The 22,404-nt window shown below is 40.0% G+C and overlaps 1 protein-coding gene across 1 annotated transcript in view; it reads right to left on the bottom strand.

Moving 5' to 3' along the window:
- Positions 1-1,153, bottom strand: part of emp2 (epithelial membrane protein 2) — a 28,754-nt gene extending 27,601 nt beyond the window's left edge. Inside the window, exon 1 of the mRNA XM_061905864.1 lies at positions 993-1,153. The gene's annotated coding sequence lies outside the window, so the exon portion shown is untranslated. The remainder of the gene's footprint in view (positions 1-992) is intronic.
- Between the last annotated feature and the right edge of the window lie 21,251 nt (positions 1,154-22,404).

Below are 22,404 nucleotides of genomic sequence, written 5' to 3' on the forward strand. Positions count from 1 at the left end.
TAAATAAATGGGTTGTACTTGTATAGCGCTTTTCTACCTTCAAGGTACTCAAAGCGCTTTGACATTACTTCCACATTTACCCATTCACACACACATTCACACACTGATGGAGTGAGCTGCCATGCAAGGCGCCAACCAGCACCCATCAGGAGCAAGGGTGAAGTGTCTTGCTCAGGACACAACGGACGTGACGAGGTTGGTACTAGGTGGGATTTGAACCAGGGACCCTCGGGTTGCGCACGGCCACTCTCCCACTGCGCCACGCCGTGGGGCAGTGGGAGAAAAGAATAGAAAAGGGAAATAACAAATATTATGAGTCAAAATTCAAAAATGTTTGTATATTGATTTTTAAAACCTATGCTTTTTTGCAAACTAGTGTAAATTTAAAATGGAAGCAGAGTAAAGATTTCGACATATATATTAAACTTTTCTATCTCCTTCCATCCATCCATTTTTCTACCGCTTGTCCCGCTTAAATAGAACAGATGTGAATATGTTTATGAATGTTTTTATGTATATTCAACATCCCTCATAAGGTTTTATTTTCACCACTAGAGGGCGCAGTCTATAGTAAGGAAATATGTGTAGGGGCGTGACACATCAACAAATTAGTCTGTAATAAATGTTATCTGTAACTATTTTTTGTTATTTATTCAGGCAAAATACATTTCAACAACAAATTGTATTTAGCGTTTTTTTTCTAGAGAAGAGAATGTTTAAATGTAAAGTTGCCATATGGAAGCACACAAATTGAAGCAAAAGAAGAAGAAGTGAAAAGACAATAAGAAGAAAGTATAATTCAGAGTTCAGACTTGTGTCTTCTTGTTTTAGGTCCAATTTCATCCTAAGCTTGGAAGCTCAGCCTGATTTTGTGCGTCAAAAAATGAGCCCAAAAGAAGAGAAAGTGCGAAGAACACATGATGTCACCACAATAGAGTTGCACTTTTGCTGAAGGAATCGCATTAAAACATTTTTTTTTTTTTTTTACTCACCGAGTTGGAAGCAGAAGAAGAGAAGGTGAAAAAGGAGCCAAAATGATGCAAAAGTCAGCAAGTCTCCACTGAAGCAACGCACCAAAGTTAAAGACGCGCACGATGACGCTCGCTCCCTGGCCGCGGTGCTGCTGGCGTGAACGCGCATGGGAAGGCGCTCACTCGGCCTAGGCGTGGCCTGGGGGATCACCGTGCGCGCGCACGTGTGCGTGGAGTCGTGACGCTACAGAGTGGCAATGAGGCGCAGGAAAGGGGGTTTAAAAAAACAGTCAGCGTGTGCTAACTTTGTAGACAACCCTTCAAAATAAAACAAAATCAGAAAGTGAAAATATGAGAAATTAGTTTTAAAACTCGTTTTCATGCAGGGCTGATTTATAAAAAAAAATCATTTGAACAATGCATGCAGATAATACTCTGTGATTAATCATCCATCCATCCATTTCTACCGCTTATTCCCTTTGGGGTCACGGGGGGCGCTGGTGCCTATCTCTCAGCTTCAATCGGGCGGAAGGCGGAGTACACACTGGACAAGTCAATTTAGTGTTGCCAATCAACCTATCCCCAGGTGCATGTCTTTGGATGTGATTAATCATGATTAATCAAAATTCAAGTGTGATGAATCAGATTTATTTCAAATATTTTTGACAGCACTGGGACAAGCGGTAGAAAATGGATGGATGATATTGTCACGCCTGTGTACTATGTTGTGTTTTTGTTATGTTTGGTCATGTTATGTTTTGCTTTTTTGGACATTCAATTCAGTTCTTGCGTTTTGCACTTCCTGGTTTGTTTTGTTTCCATAGTTACTCATTAGTTTCCACCTGGTTTCCAAGTCACGCCCCTGTCCTCAGCCTCACCTGTTAGTAATCATCATCATAGTCATTATTTAAACCATTCTGTTTCTGTCCTCGTCCTGGAAGCTTTACCTACCGACCTACCTTCATGACCACGCACCTACCTGTCCCTCATCTACCTTCATGCCTTGCCACGCTGTTTGTTATTCGGTCTATACCACATAGGTTTTTGGTTTGTTTTGTACCACAGCTAGTATCTTTTTTTCGTTTGTATATAGTAATGCCATTGTGCTATTTTGTTTGAGTGTAGTCTAGTTTGTTATCCGCCATTGTGCGCGCCCTTTGTTTTCTTGTTTTTGTATTATAGTGTTTAAATAAATCAAATATGTACTTATATTCACGTCTGGCTCGAGCCAATCCTCCTTTGCTTGGAAGAAGTAAATCAAATCCAAGTCCAAGTTTGACAGATATAGTAAATGTTTATTATTACACATTTACTTATATGCGTTTAACTATTAGATTTTTTGTTATTTTATGCTATTATTTATGTTTGTATGCTTTTTGTTTATCTTTACAAAAACATTTTTCAACTTTAACTTTATATGATAATGCAAAATATTATATTACATACCGTATTGCAAAAATGTTTTATGTAAAGAAATAGCATAAACATTTAAAAATAGCATAACATAAAACATCTAATCAAATGCATATAAGTAATATATTAGATTATGTTATGTTTCAAATAAGTAATTATTAGATTGTGTATGTTTTTTATGGCATTTTTATGGGTTTTTATGCTATTCTGTATTCGTTTGTTTGTTTTTTAATGAAATAAATGAAATTTAATATAAATATTTTGCAATACAGTATATAATATTTGGCATGAGCATATAAGGTTAAAGTTGAAAGGATATGCATTTTTAGGGTCAAAATTAATTACATAAATGTCTGTATTCATGCTTTTCTTTTTTTACTAGTTGTGTTTATTTGAAAAAATTGTACGTTGAAAGACAAAATTAATTATGAACATTTCTGTATTCAGTTTTTTTTTATTCCAATAAATGACATTAATATACATATTTGCAATACAGTATATAATGTATTATTTGGCATGATCATATAAAGTTAAAGTTGAAAGCATATGCATTTTTTGGGTCAAAATTAGTTTGAAAAATGTCTGTATTCATGTTTTTTATTTTTTTATTTTATTCAAATACATGACATTAATTATTGGTGTTTTATTTCTATTAAAAAAATGGAAACGTTGAATGACAAAATTAATTTAAAAAATGTCTGTATTCATGTTTTAAAAAATTATATGACATTAATATAAATATTTTTGCAATGAAGTATATAATATAACATTAGGCAGGATATGCATTTTTTGGGGGGTCGAAATTAATTTTAAAAATGTCAGGATTCATCCATTGGCCCTGTGATGAGGTGGCGACTTGTCCAGGGTGTCCCCCGCCTTCCGCCCGATTGTAGCTGAGATATGCGCCAGCGCCCCCCGCAACCACAAAAAGGGAATAAGCGGTAGAAAATGGATGGATGGAAGGATTCATCCATCCATCCATCAGTTTGCTACCGCTTATCCCAAATGTATTTTTGGGGGTCAAAATTAATCCAAAAAAATGTCTGTATTCATGTTTTTCTTTTTTTTAATCAAATAAATTACATTTACTAGGTGTGTTTATTTTTTTTTTTTTAAATGCCAATGTTGAAGGACAAAATTAATTTAAAAAAGGTTTATATTCATGTTTTTATTTTATTTTATTCAAATAAATGACAATATAAATATTTTTGCAATACTGTATACGATATAATTTTTGGCATGATCATTTGAAAATAAAGTTGAAAGAATTTGCCTTTTTTGGGTTAAAATTGATTTTAAAAAATGTCTGTATTCATGTTTTTTTTTTTTTTACTTAATTCAAATAACATTCACTCGGTTTTTTTTTTAAGTCAATGTTGAAAGATAAAATGTATTTAAAAAATATCTATATTCATGTTTTTTTTTAATTCAAATAAATTACAATAATACATTTTTTGCAACACAGTATATAATATAATACTTGGCATGATCATATAAAGTTAAAGTTGAAAGGATATGCGTTTTTTGGTCAACATTGGGAGAACTGATGCATTTAGTAAAAAAATAAAAATAATAAATAAAAAAATTAACACGCAAAATGTTATGGCGGGCCGGATCTGGCGCCCAGGGGCCTTGAGCTCGTCACGAGTGGAACGCGGAAGTGTTCTGTGGGTTACCTGGTGGTTGTCTACCGTAGATACAATGGATGGATGCATGAATTTGTATTCATCCACTAGTATTATTACATCAGGTGTCCACAAGGAGCAGTATACAATTTTTTTCTAAGAACAGTTCAAAAGACTGACCGGTTATCATAGTTCTAGACTGTGTGGTCACGGTCACGGGTGTTTGAAACGTGTCCCTGGTCATACCAACTAAAAAGGCCTGGGAGGTTAATCAATGTTAGCATGTGGGATTTTAAAAAGACATGAAAGTAATGTATTCATTTACCCTCAGGGGTGTGACAAGCCCGTGTTTGTTCAAGGACACACCCTTCTCTCAGGCCTTTCAACTTTGGGGCGGAGTCAGTCTGCCATTGAGATCTGTTTCATGCAAATAATCCATAACTGACAAATGGAAAGAGTCCAAAGTTCTCCGTCCATGTGGACACTGGACTGGAATTGAGCATTGTGATGCTAGGAGAGTGCACGTGTGTCACGAGGACCTGGTTAGCCTGGAGGACAAGGAGAGGAAGCCATTGTTGACCATTGTTACACACTTCTTTGCTGTTCTGGCCAACACGAGACTCTAATGAACCAGTGAATGGGGCCCAGTCCATCCACTCTTGGTGTGTGTGTGTGTGTGTGTGTGTGTGCGCGCGCGTGCGTGCGTGCTTGCGTGTGTGTTTGCCACAGTAGACGAATATTTTAGAGTCACTTAAGACTCGTCACAACAGTGAATGGCACGAGAAATTTCCACCTATTTGACACCACCATAAAACTGAATAGAAACTGAATCATGTGCAAACCCCAAAGCCAGTGAAGTGGTCATTTTATGTACTGTAAATGGTAAATAAAAACAGAATATAATGATTTGCAGATCTTTTTCAACTTATATTCAATTGAATAGAATGCAAAGACAAGATATTTAATGTTGGAACTGAGAAAAGTTCTTATTTTTTTAAAATATTAATTCATTTGGAATTTAATGCTTGCAACATGTTTAAAAAAAGCTGGCACAAGTGGCAAAAAAGGTGAGTTATGCTCATCAAACACTTATTTGGAGCATCCCAGAGGTGAACAGGCGAATTGGGAACAGGTGGGTGCCATGTTTGGGTATAAAAGCAGCTTCCATGAAATGCTAAGTCATTTACAAATAAGGATGGGGCGAGGGTCACCACTTTGTGAACAAATGCGTGAGCAAAAAGTCAAACAGTTTAAGAACAAGATTTCTCAACGAACTATTGCAAGGAATTTATGGATTTCAGCATCTATGGTCCGTAATAACATCAAAAGGTTCAGAGAACCTGGTGAAATCACTGCACGTAAGCGGCAAGGCTGAAATCCAACATTGAATGCCCGTGACCTTTGATCCCTCAGGCGGTGCTGCATCAAAAAGCGACATAAGTGTATAAAGGATATCGCCACATATGCTCAGGAACACTTAAGAAAACCACTGTCAGTAACTACAGTTTGTCGCTACATCTGTAAATGCAAGTTAAAGTTTAAAGTTAAGTTAAAGCACCAATGATTGTCACACACACACTAGGTGTGGTGAAATGTGTCCTCTGCATTCGACCCATCCCCTTGATCACCCCCCTGGGAGGTGAGGGGAGCAGTGGGTAGCAGCGGTGCCGCACCAAGGAATCATTTTTGGTGATTTAACCCCCAATTCTAACCCTTGATGTTGAGTGCCAAACAGGGAGGTAATGAGTCTTTGGTATGACTATGCTGGGGTTTGAGCTCACAACCTACCGATCTCAGGGCGAACACTCTAACCACTAGGCCACTGAGTAGGTCACAGCTCAACAATGCAAAGCAAAAGCCATTTATTTACGCTGCCGGCTACGCTGGGCCCGAGGTCATCTAAGATGGACAGATGCAAAGAGGAAAAGTGTTCTGTGGTCTGACTAGTCCACCTTTCAAATAATTTTTGGAAACTGTCAACGTTTTTTCCTCCGAACCAAAGAGAAAAACCACCATCGGGACTGTTCTAGGTGCAAAGTTGAAAAGCCAGCATCTGTGATGGTATGACGGTGTATTAGAGCCCAAGGCATGGGTAACTTACACATCTGTGAATTGAAAATGTGTGGTGCATTATGAAGCCTAAAGTACCATAACTAAGACCCTGGACTGTTGAACAACTTAAGCTGCACATGAGGCAAGAATGGAAAAGAATTCTACCTGAAAGCTTCAAAAATATGTCCTCAGTTCCCAAACATTTACTGAGTGTGTTGTTAAAAGGAAAGGCCATGTAACACAGTGGTAAAAATGTCTGTGACAACTTTTTTGCAATGTGTTGCTGCCATTAAATTCTAAGTTAATGATTATTTGCAAAAAAAAAAAATAATTCCTCAGTGTGGACATTAAATATCTTATCTTTGCAGTCTATTCAATTGAATATAAGTTGAAAAGAATTTGCAAATCATTGTAATCTTTTTTTATTTACCATGTATGCAACGTGCCAACTTCACTGGTTTTGGTTTTGTACTTTTCATCATTAATGGTGCCTTCACAGATATGTAAGTTACCCATGCCTTGGGCACTAATACACCTCCATACTATCACAGATGCAGGCTTTTCAACTTTGCGCCTAAATCTTTTCCTCTTTGTTCCGGAGTACACGACATCCACAGTTTCCAAAAACAATTTGAAATGTGGACTCGTCAGACCACTGAACACTTTTCCACTTTGCATCAGTCCATCTAAGATGAGCTCGGGCCCAGCGAAGCCAGCTGCGTTTCTGGGTGTTGTTGATAAATGGCTTTTGCTTCGCTTAGTAGAGTTTTAACTTGCACTTACAGATGTAGTGACCAACTGCAGTTACTGCCAGTGGTTTTCTGAAGTGTTCCTGAGCTCATGTGGTGATATCCTTTACACACCGATACCACTTTTTGATGCAGTACTGCCTGAGGGAACGAAGGTCACGGGCATTCAATGTTGGTTTTCGGCCTTGCAGGGATTTCTCCAGATTCTTTAACCCTTTTGATGGTATTACAGACCGTAGATCGTGAAATCCCTAAACATTGAGAAATGTTGTTCTTAAACTGTTGGACATTTTGCTCCCGCGTTTGTTCACAAAGTGGTGACCCTCACCCCATCCTTATTTGTGAATTGCTGAGCATTTCATGGAAGCTGCTTTTATACCCAATCATGGCACCCACCTGTTCCCAATTAGCCTGTTCACCTGTGGGATGTTTCAAATAAGTGTTTGATGAGCATTCCTCAACTTTCTCAGTCTTCTTTGCCTCTTGTGCCGGCTTTTTTTTAAACATGTTGCAGGCATCAAATTCCAAATGAGCTAATATCTGAGGTCCCCCAGCCTTGTTTCACGCGCAGGTTTTCCTGAAAAATCAAGCCCGTTATTACTGTTAAGTACTTGGATCACTTTGCTGCTTCTCCGAAAATAATACTCATTCATTTTTGTGCTTACCCAAGACTAAAAGTAAATAGACGACATGTTTTACCTTGTTTGACGCCTGCAGCTAACTTGACTATTGCTAACATCCTACTATATGCTAGGTGTGGAACAGTATAAAACATGCTTTGTTTCGAACTTAGCATTGTGAAAATGCGGTACCAGGTGACGGCGTTAATAGTCATGTTTTCTCGTCTCACGGCTGCGATCCAGGCTAGTCACTTTATTAGCTTCACAACCCGACTTCCTTCGGCTTTCCTTTCATCCTGGAAATTATCAAAAGGGCACCAAATCCTTTTGTTTTTTTTCCTGACCCGATCATGACCGTCATTGTGGCAGATAGTTATGTCAAAGAAAAAACTTAAGCACAGAGTCGTGCACTAAGCCATGTATATAAGCCATTCAGAGTCTGTCTGTCTAGACCCACAATGCATTGGCGGCAGTATTGACGCACACTACCTTCTTTCATTGTAAATTATCCACTCAACGAATAAAATAACGAAATGTACGATGCAAATACTTAAGTCAACTTGACCACCATCTTTTTAGGTAGCGTTCCATGCAGCAATTGGTCGAGTACACGATGCGCACTCTGAACTCCATTGTAAAAATGTGTGTTTCTACGTTTGTTGTGTTTGTTGTATTTTATTTTATGTTGAAATCTACCATGTTCACATTGGTTAAGTTTGTAGTTATGATACCTTGATTTCGGCGAAGGCGTCATTTTGATAACTGTTTTGTCTATATCATAATTTTAATATTTGAATGATGACAAATGTACGTGTCGCGGCAGTTTCGGATGTCACCAATGCGGCAGTTTGAGGAAACGCTCGCTTGCTTTTCCAAATTTCTTGAATGCTTACAGGAGAATGCTTAACAGGAAGTGCTTCGAGTTTAATGTCTTTGTAAAACACTGAGACAAAGTCTGAGTTCATTGTGTTGTTCTTGGTGTTTTTGAAGCTGCACCAATTTTGTTTCTCAGAATTTTCAACTAACTTGAAGTGTTTTGCCAAGAGGATTATTTTTAAAGTGTACATTTTCAGAATGTGCTTGTTCTTTGTTTGGCCAAAGTAAGACAAATAAAACAATCTGAAGTTGTCTTTTTTTAAATTATTATTATGCCATGATTTTATTTTCCTCTATTTTTATTTGCCCTATGATCTTTTCCACTATTTTCGACCTATATCTTGTCCAATACAGTATGGTTGGAGTCTTTGAAACGCATGTTTCTGTGTGAGAACAGCAGGTTGCCATAGGAATGCTTGCACGTGTAGTTGCAGTGCACACACGCACACACACACGATTACTATTTAACATACATACAAGGTCTGTGAGGTAGTCACACAGGCGGGTTACAGATGGAATCTGAGTGTCTGTCAGTGATTGCAATTCAACACAACGTGTCGACTGTCTTGAAACACACACACACACACGGAAAAGATTAGGTCAAAAACGCTCGTGCAGCAAAAATGGGATAGTCCTGCCATGACTCGGCCTGCTGTTGCCGTGGCGTCGTCGCAGAGTCCCAAAGTATGCAAATTAAGTATCGTGGAGACCCCAATAAAGCAGAGGTGGCCCCAGGGCCAAATAATGGCCGAGCAGCTAATTTTTTTATCGGCACATTCTAAAAATACTGTTTAAAAAAACATTAAAAAGTTGAATAAAAGAGCAAAAAAGTGAAATGTAACAAGAAAATGTGACACTAATAACATGAAGCGACCGTTAAGGCTGTTTTTTTTTTCTTTAAAACTGTCGTTGCTCAAAAAATAATAATGAATCAAAATCAATGTTGTTGATCAATTACTTTTTTTTTTTTTAATTACACTTTGAAATATTTCTGTGGGAAAATTGTGGTTCCCTAACAATTTTTGAGTGATAAAAAAAAGAACGCCATTGAATAAAAAATAATAATGAATCAAAATCAATGTTGCTATGAATTATCAACTTTTTTTTTTAATTCCACTTTGAAATATTTTTGTGGGAAAATTTTGGTTCCCTTAGAATTTTTGAGTGATTAAATAACCCTTGATTGAATAAAAAACAATAATGAATCCAAATCAATTAATTATTCACCTTTTTTTCACCTACTCAGTGCCCTAGCGGTTAGAGTGTCCGCCCTGAGATCGATAGGTTGTGAGTTCAAATCCTGGCTGAGTCATACCAAAGACTATAAAAATGGGACCCATTACCTCCCTGCTTGGCACTCAGCATCAAGGCTTGGAATTGGGGGTTAAATCACCATAAATGATTCCCGGGCGCAGCACTGCTGCTGTCCACTGCTCCCCTCACTTCCCTGGGGCTGATCAAAGGGATGGGTCAATTGCAGAGGAAAAATTTCACCACACTTAGTGTGTGTGTGTGACATTGGTACTTTAAAGTACTGAAACCCACTACTACCGACCACGCAGTCTGATAGTTTATCTATCAATGATGAAATATTAACATTACAACACATGCCAATACGGCCAGTTTAGTTTACTAAATTACAAATTTTAAAATTCCCGCGGAGTTTCTTGTTGAAAACGTCGCGGAATGATGACGCGTATGATGACGCGTGCGTGTGACGTCTCGGGTTGGAGGGGAAATATTAGCCCAGCACCACTTGCGGCTAAGAGTCGTCTCTTTTCATCGCATAATTACACAGTATTTTGGACATCTGTGTTGCTGAATCTTTTGCAAGATGTTCAATTAATAATGGAGACTATAAAGAACAATGCTGTTGGTGGAAAGCGGTGGATCGCAGCTGCCTTTAGCAACCGAGACACAGCCTGTGTTTCTTTGTTTGTTGGGAAGCCTTAACACAGAGCGGTCAAGCGAACATATTTTCTACGTCAACCGGCAATTTTTTGGATGGGAAAATTGTGATATCAAGTCGGCTCTTACCGGAGACTTCAGTGGATTATGGGATTTCCTCCTGCAGCTCAAAAAGGCAGCTGTGACCTTGGCTCCTCCATCGGCTTCTATGAGAGACATTGGCGTTCACCGCAGCCATCCGACTTTCAGGTATGTCTTTACAATCTCACTAAAACACTATTAAAACAATAAGCAGATAAGGGATCTTCCAGAATTATCTTAGTAAATGTGTCTAATTACATCTGAAACGCTCACACTGCCGCCGCCTGGAGCCGTCATTTTTTTTTTTTTTTTTTGTGCTTCACTTTAACTTTCCTTATCCACAAGTCTTTCATCCTCGCTCAAATTAATGGGGAAATTGTCTCTTTCTCTGTCTGAATAGCTCTTGCTGCTGGAGGCTCACATTATGAACAATGTGAGGATGTGAGGAGTCCTACAACCAGTGACGTCACGCGCACATCGTCTGCTACTTCCGGTAAAGGCAACACTTTTTTATTAGCGACCAAAAGTTGAGAACTTTATCGTCGATGTTCTCTACTAAATCCTATCAGCAAAAATATGGCAATATCGCGAAATGATCAAGTATGACACATAGAATGGACCTGCTAACCCCGTTTAAATAAGAAAATCTCATTTCAGTAGGCCTTTAACTTTAACTTAACATTTAAGGATCCACATAAAAAATTTCACTTTGAAATATTTTTATGGAAAAGTGTTGCATCTCTTCAAATTTTTGAGGGGTTAAAAAAAACTGGTCTTTGAATAGAAATTACAAATGTATCAAAATCAATGTTGTTATGAATAATTCATTTATTTTAAGGCTCCACATCAACAATTGCACTTTGAAATATTTATATGGGAAAATGTTGGTTCCCTTGGAATTTTTGAGGGATTAAAAAAACAGTAATTAAATTTAAAAAAAATTGAATTAATCAAAATCAATGTTGTTATGAATTATTGACTTATTTTTTGAAAATTCAAATCTTAAATATTTTATGGGAAAATTTTGGTTCCCTTAGTATTTTTGAGGGATTAAAAAAAACAGTCATTGAACAAAAAATAATAATGAATCAAAATCAATGTTGCTATCAACTATTGACTTTTTTTTTTTTTTTAGTTCCACTTTGAAATATTTCTGTGGGAAAATGTTGGTTCCCTTACAATTTTTGAGTGATAAAAAACGTAATTGAATGGAAAATAATAATGAATCAAAATCAATGTTGCTATGAATTATTTACTTATTTTTTTTAAATTCCACTTTGAAATATTTCTGTGGGAAAATGTTGGTTCCCTTACAATTTTTGAGCGATTAAAAAAACGTAATTGATTGGAAAATAATAATGAATCAAAATCAATGTTGCTATGAATTATTTACTTTTTTTTTTTAAATTCCACTTAGAAATATTTTTGTGGGAAAATGTTGGTTCCCTTAGAATTTTTGAGTGATTAAATAACCCGTGATTGAATAAAAAACAATACTGATTACAAATCAATGAATTATTGACCTGTTTTAAGGATCTACATCAAAAATTCCACATTGAAATATTTTTATGGGAAAGTGTTGGATCTCTTAAAATTTTTGAGGGATTAAAAAAAATGGTCATTGAATTAAAAAAAAAAATCATTCAAATCAATGTTGTTATTTATTCATTTATTTTAAGGCTCCAATTAAAAAATTCCCTTTTGAAATATTTTCATGGGAAAATGTTGGTTCCCTTAAAACGTTTGAGCTATTTAAAAAAAAAAAAGGTCATTGAATAAAAAATAATAATTAATCAAAATGAATGTCGCTAAGAATTATTGACCTATTTTGAGGCTTCACATCAACAATTCCCCTTTGAAATATTTATTTGGGAAAATGTTGGTTCCCTTAGAATTTTTGAGTGATTAAAACAAACCGTCATTCAATAAAAAATAATAATGATTCCAAATCAATCAATTATCGACCTATATTAAGGATCTATATCAAAAATCCATCCATCCATCCATCATCTTCCGCTTATCCGAGGTTGAGTCGCGAGGGCAGCAGCCTAAGCACGGAAGCCCAGACTTACCTTTCGCAGGCCACTTCGTCCAGCTCTTCCCGGGGGATCCCGAGGCGTTCCCAGGCCAGCCGGGAGACATAGTCTTCCCAACGTGTCCTGGGTCTTCCCCGTGGCCTCCTACCGGTTGGACGTGCCCTAAACACCACCCTAGGGAGGCGTTCGGGTGGCATCCTGACCAGATGCCCGAGCCACCTCATCTGGCTCCTCTCGATGTGGAGGAGCAGTGGCTTTACTGTGAGGTCCCCCCGGATGGCAGAGCTTCTCACCCTATCTCTAAGGGAGAGCCCCGCCACAGGGCGGAGGAAACTAATTTTGGCCGCTTGTACCCGTGATCTTATCCTTTCGGTCATGACCCAAAGCTCATGACCATAGGTGAGGATGGGAACGTAGATCGACCGGTAAATTGAGAGCTTTGCCTTCCGGCACAGCTCCTTCTTCACCACAACGGATCGATACAACGTCCGCTATACTGAAGACGCCGCACCGATCCGCCCTTCGATCTCACGATCCACTCTTCCCTCACTCGTGAACAAGACTCCTAGATACTTGAACTACTCCACTTGGGGCAGGGTCTACTCCCCAACCCGGATATGGCACTCCACCCTTTTCCGGGCGAGAACCATGGACTCGGACTTGGAAGTGCTGATTCTCATTCCGGTCGCTTCACACTCGGCTGCGAACCGATCCAGTGAGAGCTGAAGATCCTGGCTAGATGAAGCCATCAGGACCACATCATCTGCCACAAGCAGAGACCTAATCCCACGGCCACCAAACCGGAACCCCTCAACGCCTTGACTGCGCCTAGAAATTCTGTCCATAAAAGTTATGAACAGAATCGGTGACAAAGGACAGCCTTGGCGGAGTCCAACCCTCACTGGAAATGTGTCCGACTTACTGCCAGCAATGCGGACCAAGTTCTGACACCGATCATACAGGGAGCGGACCGCCACAATAAGACAGTCCGGTACCCCATACTCTCTGAGCACTCCCCACAGGACTTCCCGAGGGACACGGTCGAATGCCTTCTCCAAGTCCACAAAGCACATGTAGACTGGTTGGGCAAACTCCCATGCACCCTCAAGAACCCTGCCGAGAGTATAGAGCTGGTCCACAGTTCCACGACCAGGACGAAAACCACACTGTTCCTCCTGAATCTGAGCTTTGACTATCCGGCGTAGCCTCCTCTCCAGTACACCTGAATAAACCTTACCGGGAAGGCTGAGGAGTGTGATCCCACGATAGTTGGAACACACCCTCCAGTCCCCCTTCTTAAAGAGAGGGACCACCACTCCGGTCTGCCAATCCAGAGGTACCGCCCCCGATGTCCACGCAATACTGCAGAGTCTTGTCAACCAACACATCCCCACAGCATTCAGAGCCTTAAGGAACACCGGGCGGATCTCATCCACCCCCGGGGCCTTGCCGCAGAGGAGCTTTTTAACTACCTCAGCGACCTCAGCCCCAGAAATAGGAGAGCCCACCACAGATTCCCCAGGCACCGCTTCCTCAAAGGAAGACGTGTTGGTGGGATTGAGGAGGTCTTCGAAGTATTCCCTCCACCGATCCACAACATCCGCAGTCGAAGTCAGCAGAACACCATCCACACCATACACGGTGGTGATAGTGCACTGCTTCCCCTTCCTGAAGCGGTGTATGGTGGTCCAGAATCGCTTTGAAGCCGTCCGGAAGTCGTTTTCCATGGCTTCCCCGAACTCTTCCCATGTCCGAGTTTTTGCCTCCGCGACCGCTAAAGCTGCACACCGCTTGGACCGCCGGTACCCGTCCACCTTCTCCGGAGTCCTATAAGCCAAAAGAACCCGATAGGACTCCTTCTTCAGCTTGACGGCATCCCTCAATGCTGGTGTCCACCAACCGGTTCTGAAATTACCGCCACGACAGGCACCAACAACCTTGCGGCCACAGCTCCAATCAGCCGCCTCGACAATAGAGGTTCGGAACATGGTCCACTCGGACTCAATGTCCCGCACCTCCCTCGTGACATGTTTAAAGTTCTTCCAGAGGTGGGAATTGAAACCCTCTCTGATAGGAGCCAACTCACCACCAGGTGGTGGTCGGTAGAAAGTTACGCCCTTCTCTTCACCCGAGTGTCCAAAACATGAGGCCACAAATCCGATGACACAACTACAAAGTCGATCATGGAACTGCGGCCCAGGGTGACCTGGTGCCAAATGCACATATGGACACCCTTATGTTTGAACATGGTGTCAGTTATGGACAATCCGTGACGTGCACAAAAGTCCAATAACAAAACACCACTCGGGTTTAGATCCGAGCGGCCATTCTTCCCAATCACGCCTCTCCAGGTTTCACTGTCGTTGCCAACATGAGCGTTGAAGTCCCCCAGTAGGACAAGGGAATCACCCGGGGGAGCACTTTCCAGTACTCCCTCGAGTGTACCCAAAAAGGGTGGGTACTGTGAACTGCTGTTTGGTGCGTAAGCACAAACAACAGTCAGGACCCATCCCCCCACCCGAAGGCGAAGGGAAGCTACCCTCTCGTCCACTGGGTTGAACTCAAACGTGCAGGCTTTGAGCCGGGGGGAAACAAGAATTGCCACCCCAGCCCGTCGCCTCTCACTGCCGGCAACGCCAGAGTGGAAGAGAGTCCAGTCCCTCTCGAGAGAACTGGTTCCAGAGCCCTTGCTGTGCGTCGAGGTGAGTCCTACTATATCCAGCCGGAACTTCTCTACCTCGCGCACTAGCTCAGGCTCCTTCCGCCCCAGTGAGGTAACGTTCCACGTCCCAGGAGCTCGCTTCTGTAGCAGAGGATCGGACCGCCAAGAGCCCTGCCTTCGGCTTCCGCCCAGCTCAGAATGCACCCGACCTCTATGGCCCCTCCTATGAGTGGTGAGCCCATTGGAGGGATGACCCACGTTGCCTCTTCGGGCTGTGCCCGGCCGGGCCCCATGGGGACAGGCCCGGCCACCAGGCGCTCGCCATTGTGCCCCACCTCTGGGCCTGGCTCCAGAGCGGGGCCCCGGTGACTCGCGTCCGGGCAAGGGAAATCTGAGTCCATTTTGTTGTATTTCCATAGAAGTCTTTGAGCTGCTCTTTGTCTGATCACTCACCTAGGACCTGTTTGTCTTGGGAGACCCTACCAGGGGCATGAAAGCCCCCAGACAACATAGCTCCTAGGATCATTGGGACACGCAAACTCCTCTACCACTGTAAGGTAGCAGCTCAGAGAGGAGTATATATCAAAAATTCCACTTTGAAATATTTATATTGGAAAATATAGGTTCCCTTAGAATTTTTAAAGGGATTAAAAAAAAAACGGTAGTTTAAATAAAAATAGAAATGAATCAAAACCAATGTTGTTATGAATTATTTACTTTTTTTTTTTTTACATTCCAATGTTAAATATTTGTTTTTCAAAATGTTAGTCCCCTTGGTATTTTTGAGGGATTTAAAAAAAACGGTCATTGAACAAAAAATAAAAATGAATCAAAATCAATGTTGTTATGAATTTTTGACTTATTTTTAAAAATTTCCACTTTGAAATATTTATATGGGGAAATGTTGGTTCCCTGAGAATTTTTTAGGTATTAAAAAAACGGTCATTGAATAAAAAATAATAGTGAATCAAATTCAATGTTGCTATGAACTACTGACTTTTTTGTTTTTAATTCCACTTTGAAATATTTTTTGGGGAAAATTTTGGTTCACTTGAAAATATTTTGAGTGATCAGATTTGTGAGCTGTTTTGATTGTAAGGTGCATTTTAGTTGTATTTTTCCTTGACAAATATGGAGTTGTGTAAACCGCTAACAAAGGGGTTGGTTTTTTGGTACTTAATTTTTGTATTTCCTTTTTTTTTAGGGGGGGGGGGGTCTAAATAATGGAAAAAAAGGGTGTGTTTTCAATTGCCTGTTTTATTCGTTTCCCTATTCAATGACTAAATAAACATTTTGAAAAATAAATTATTAATGCTGGGCAGCACGCTGGTAGAGGGGTTAGTGCATTTGCCTCACAATACAAACGTATTGCGTAGTCCTGAGTTCAAGCGCGGGCACGGGTTCCTTCTGTGTGGAGTTTTGTGTGTCTCCCCATGACTGCGTGGGTTCCCTCCGGGTACTCTGGCTTCCTCCCACTTCCAAAGACATGCACCTGGGGATAGGTTGATTGGCAACACTAAATTGGCCCTGGTGTGTGAATGTGAGTGTGAATGTTGTCTGTCTATCTGTGCTGGCCCTGTGATGAGGTGGCGACTTGTCCAGGGTGTACCCCGCTTTCCGCCCGAATGCAGCTGAGATAGGCTTCAGAACCCCCCGCGACCCCAAAAGGGACAAGCAGTAGAAAATGGATGGATGGATGACTAATGCTAATCAGTAGCAGGTCAATAGTAAAGCCAATGTATATTAGCATCAAGCTACCGCATTTTTGGAAAGTGGATTTTATGTGAATTGGTGGGATTCGGTCTGTGCCAAAAAAGTACCAGATAGCGTGCCTAATCACGATATCATATTCAGGATTTTTGTCCGTATTGCACCAGTACCTATTGCAAAAGCGCCTGCTGACATCTTCTAGTGTGCCACCTGTGTCCAGCAACAATTTCCTCACATTCTTATGCGTTTTTCACCTTCTCCTCTGCTCCTTCTCTTGTCGCCTTGCGTAAGCAAATGGATGAAAATGTGCGGATGCAAATTCCATGGAAATGACGAGTGTCTCCAACTTACTGATCCAGTTACAGACGGAGAGCATTCTTTCATTGTGAAACAGTCACAGTGTATATACAAACCCCGAAACCAGTGAAGTTGGCACGTAAATTACAACTAAAAACAATCTTTTTCAACGTATATTTAATTAAATAGACTGCAAAGACAAGATATTTAATATTCACACTGGAAAACATTGTTATTTTATTGCAAATATTAGCTTAATTGGAATTTGATGCCTGCTACAATTTGATGCCTTTCAAAAAAGCTGACACAAGTGGCAAAAAAGACTGAGAAAGTTGAGGAATGCTCATCAAACTCTTATTTGGAACATCCCACAGGTGAACAGGCTAATTGGGAACAGGTGATTGCCATGATTGGGTATAGAAGCAGCTTCCATGAAATGCTTAGCATTCACAAACAAGGATGGGGCGAGGGCTCAGCATTCACAAACAAGGATGGGGCGAGGGTCACCACTTTGTCAACAAATGCGTGAGCAAATTGTCAAACCGTTTAAGAACAACATTTCTCAACCAGCTATTGCAAGGAATTTAGAGATTTCACATCTACGCTCCTTAATATCATCAAAAGTTTCAGAGAATCTGGAGAAATCACTGCACATAAGCGATGATATGACAGACCTTCGATCCCTCAGGCGGTACTGCATCAAAAAGCCACATCAGTGTGTAAAGCATATTTCCACATGGGCTCACAAACACTTCAGAAAAACCACTGTCCGTAACTACAGTTGGTCGCTACATCTGTAAGTGCAAGTTAAAACTCTACTATTCAAAGCCTAAGCTATTTATCAACAACACCCAGAAACACCACCGGCTTCGCTGGACCCGAGTTCATCTAAGATGCACTGATGCAAAGCGGAAAAGTGTTCTGTTGTTTTTGAAAACTGTGGAGGTCGTGTCCTCTGGAACAGAGAGGAAAACAACCATCCGGAATGTTCTAGGCGCAAAGTTGAAAAGCCAGCATCTGTGATGGTATGGGGGTGTGTTAGTGCCCAAAGCATGGGAAACTTACACATCTGTGAAGGCACCAATAATGCTGAAAGGTTTTGGAGCAACATATGTGGCCATCCAAGCAACGTTATCATGGACGGCCCTGTTTATTTCAGCAGGACAATGCCAAGCCACGTGTTACAACAGTGTGGCTTCATAGTAAAAGAGTGCAGGTACTAGACTGGCCTGCCTGTAGTCCAGACCCATCTCCCATTGAAAATGTGTGGTGCATTATGAAGCCTAAAAAGAAGACCCCGGACTGTTGCACAACTCAAGCTGTACATCAAGCAAGAATGGGAAAGAATTCCACCTGATAAGCTTCAAAAATTGGTCTCCTCAGTTTCCAAACGTTTACCAAGTGTTGTTAAAAGGAAAGGCCATGTAACACAGTGGTAAAAATGCCCCTGTGACAACCTTTTTTGCAATGTGTTGCTACCATTAAATTCTAAGTTAATGATTTTTGGCAAAAAATAAAATTAAGTTTCTCAGTTGGAACATTAAATATTTGTTGTTGCAGTACATCCACAATTTAATATATATTTTTATTTAGGAATTACACAACGTGCTAATTTAACTGGTTTTGGGTTTTGTACATAACCAGTCTTAAAACTGGTTATTTTAACTCCATGTAGATCAACTAAGGATACGGATGCTAAGACAAACATTTTTGCAGAAAGTTCATAAAAACAAAAAAGTTTTTAGGGACTAGTAGCACATTGGTGGGTTCTCGCATTAGCATGTTGACCTTGCTGACAAACACACAACACTGGGGGCCAAACTTGTGATCATCACTGAGGGATTCCCCAAAGCAACCCTTTGAGTCCTCTCCTTTTTAGCAGTTACAATTTTTTACCTGAGGTGATTTTTGTAGCTTGTTTACTTCAAGCTATTTAGGTAAACTAGTGGTGTTCTTCAAGGTTCCGTCTTAGGTCCTATCTTTGTCATCATTTGGGCTATTCAGCTGGTTCAGTTAAAAAAAAAAACTTGCGAAAGACTCACATTTTTTAACACTAGCTTGCCATCGAGAGACGATCTTTGAGTATTTTTCATGCAGCATGTCCTTAAAAACAACAGACCAAGTCATGTTTTAGTCCCAACACATTTAAAGTCTTGGCTCCTCAAAAATGCAAACAGGAGTGGAACACTTTATTTTGACGTACAGCCGGGTGTCAAAGTCACTAGCATCCCAGTGCAACATACTCTACTCAAAATAGTTCCTGTATCTTCCGGGCTATAATGCGCAAAGAAAAAATAAATTTTTTTAGAAGAAAACAATAATTTTCCATATATTAGTCGCATATATAAACCGCAGATATATCCGTTGTGAAATTTGTTATTTACACGGAAATATTTTGTAAATGTTTACTTACATACTTTAATTGTTTCCAAACAGTGTCTGTAACACGGCAGTAAAATGGCTGATCAAACAAAACACAAGTCATCGTCATGGACCCTCCACTCCACGGTGACGTTTGGGTGAATTTACTGAAGAATTTGCGTAGTAAAAAAAAACGCATAGTAAAAAAAGTAACGACTTGTAGTTCAGAAGTTACAGTATTTATTTATTTATTTATGTGCTTTTCAACCATAGGGCCGCCAAAAATATGTGCTTTTCAGCTGTGGTCCATACACAGTTGTCATACACTTTCCCACCACTTGTGGCAGTAGTGACAATACCAAACAAACAGAAGAAGATAGATTGATAGTACTTTATTGATTCCTTCAGGGGGAAAAAAAAAGAAAAAAAAAGGAGTCTGGAGGTAAAGACATTGAGAAGTTTCTTAAGTGCAAAAATTATGACTAAATCGGTGAAAAGCTGTATTTTCATTAGCACTTTAATTTTATTGAATAAACATTCATATAATTAACAATAAAAATCATTGATTTAGTTAGAATGTTTCTATTTTAACACTGCATGATTGTATGGATATTTATATTTTTATCAGTTTTTCCCTTCTTTTGCGGCATATTTGATTAGTACTTTTGTAATCAGCCTTGATAATAATCTGTGTGATTAAGACATAGGTTGGATAGAATTATTGAAAACGATTAAAATCAAGAGTCAGATTAATAAATTCACTGTTAATATTTGAGTGTTCGCCAGGCGCCCTCTGTAGTTTAAACCTCCAAAAAGATTAAAACCCCCCTGGAATTCAGTATGCTTTCGGAAACACATACTGTACAGTTTCCTACTGTGAACTCTCGTAAATCTCCTCCATTTTTCGAGTTCTCCCCGCTTTCAACCTCAACGTGGCAAAGGCGAACGGAGAGAGGAAACGTTTTGCGAAGCAGTTTAACTGCCGCCATTGTTCCAGAGTCACACGTTTTGGACTTGTTGACTCTCCCCTTGTCAGAACTATCTACAATTGTGTCATTTCCAACAATATTGTACAAGTTCAACGAGTAGCATTTCTACGTGCCTTGTTTTTCCGGCCATGCTGTTAAATCTGCCTCCTGCTGATTGCAGTAGCGGGCCTCTCCATCCACACACACACACACACACACACACACACACACACACACACACACACACACTCACACACACACACACACACACACACACACACACACACACACACACACACACTAAGGAACAGGAACGGGGAAGGTGGGGGCCGCTTCCTGCCTGCCTGTAGATGTGTTTGCTTCTGAGTGTGCTGGTCTGGCAGGTTTCCAGATGTCGGAGGTGCCGGAGAAGAAGTTAATGGCCATGTCGGAGGCTCACTGCACATGAAAAGAACTCACCAGTAGGCACTAATTACTAATGGGCCTGCTATCTGTGCCCTGAATGTCGATTGAAGCTAAAAAAAAAAAAAAAAAAAAAAAATTGCATAAAACGTTAACATGCTAACGGCGATATGTTACTTGCAAGACGGCAGAAAATATCAAAATTAGCTTAAGGGGTAGCATGAAATGTTATCATGCTTCAACAAGAAGAATCATACTTAAAGTATGATGCTAAAAAAAATCAAATGTCATAATTTTCAGGTTAAAACGAATAGAAGTAGCTAAAACGCAAGTGGAATAAAATGTTAGGATGCTAATGTTAGCATGACAATGTGGGAAAAGGTAACATTCTTCCAAAATGGCACCAGGTATCAAAAGTCATGATCTTTGTGTCAAAATGAATATATTTTGCTAACATGTTAGTATGCCAACGTTAGCAGGATAATTTTGGAAAAGTTTGCGTTCTTCCGAAACGGTGCCAGGTATTAAAAGCCATGATCTTTGAGTTAAAATGAAAACAATTTGCTAGAATGTTAGCAAAAACTGTTAGCATGCCAACATTAGCATGATAATGTAGGAAAAGTTGGCTTTCTTCCAAAATAGCGCCAGGTATTAAAACCCATGAGCTTTAAGTTAAAATAAATACATTTTGCTAACATGTTAGTATGCCAAAGTTAGCAGAATAATGTAGGAAAAATTAGCGTTCTTCCGAAACGGCGCCAGATATTAAAAGCCATGATCTTTAAATTAAAATGAATACATTTTGCTAACATGTTAGCATGCCAACGTTAGCATGACAACGTAGGAAAAGTTTGCGTTCTTCCAAAACGGCGCCAGGTATTAAAAGCCATGATCTGTAAGTTAAAATAAATAAATTTTGCTAACATGTTAGTATGCCAACGTTAGCAGGATAATGTAGGAAAAATTAGCGTTCTTCCGAAACGGCGCCAGATATTAAAAACTATGATCTTTAAGTTAAAATGAATACATTTTGCTATCATGTTAGCATGCCAACGTTAGCATGACAATGTAGGAAAAGTTAACGTTCTTCCAAAACGGCGCCAGGTATTAAAAGCCAAGACCGTAAAGTTAAAATGAATACATGTTACTAAAATGTTAGCATGGCAACGTTAGCAGGATAATGTAGGAAAAGTTTGCATTCTTTCAAAATTGCGGCAGGTATTAAAAGCCATGATCTTTAAGATAAAATGATTATATTTTTCGAGAATATTAGCAACAAATTAAAGCATGCCAACGAAAAGTTAGCATTCTTCCAAAACGGAGTGATCTCCTGCTGACATGTTAGAACCACATGAACCATCTCGAGCTCTGAGAACCGCAGGGAGTGGTCTCCTGCTGACATGTTAGAACCATATGAACCATCTCAAGCTCTGAAAACCTCAGGGAGTTCTCCTGCTGACATGTTAGAACCAAATGAACCATCTCAAGCTCTGAAAACCTTAAGGAGTGATCTCCTGATGACATGTTAGAACCATATGAACCATCTCGAGCTCTGAGAACCTCAGGGAGTTCTCCTGCTGACATGTTAGAACCAAATGAACCATATCAAGCTCTGAGAACCTTAAGGAGTGGTCTCCTGCTGACATGTTAGAACCACATGAAATATCTCGGTC

Source organism: Nerophis ophidion, linkage group LG07, assembly GCF_033978795.1.
Source record: "Nerophis ophidion isolate RoL-2023_Sa linkage group LG07, RoL_Noph_v1.0, whole genome shotgun sequence".
NCBI lineage: Eukaryota > Metazoa > Chordata > Actinopteri > Syngnathiformes > Syngnathidae > Nerophis > Nerophis ophidion.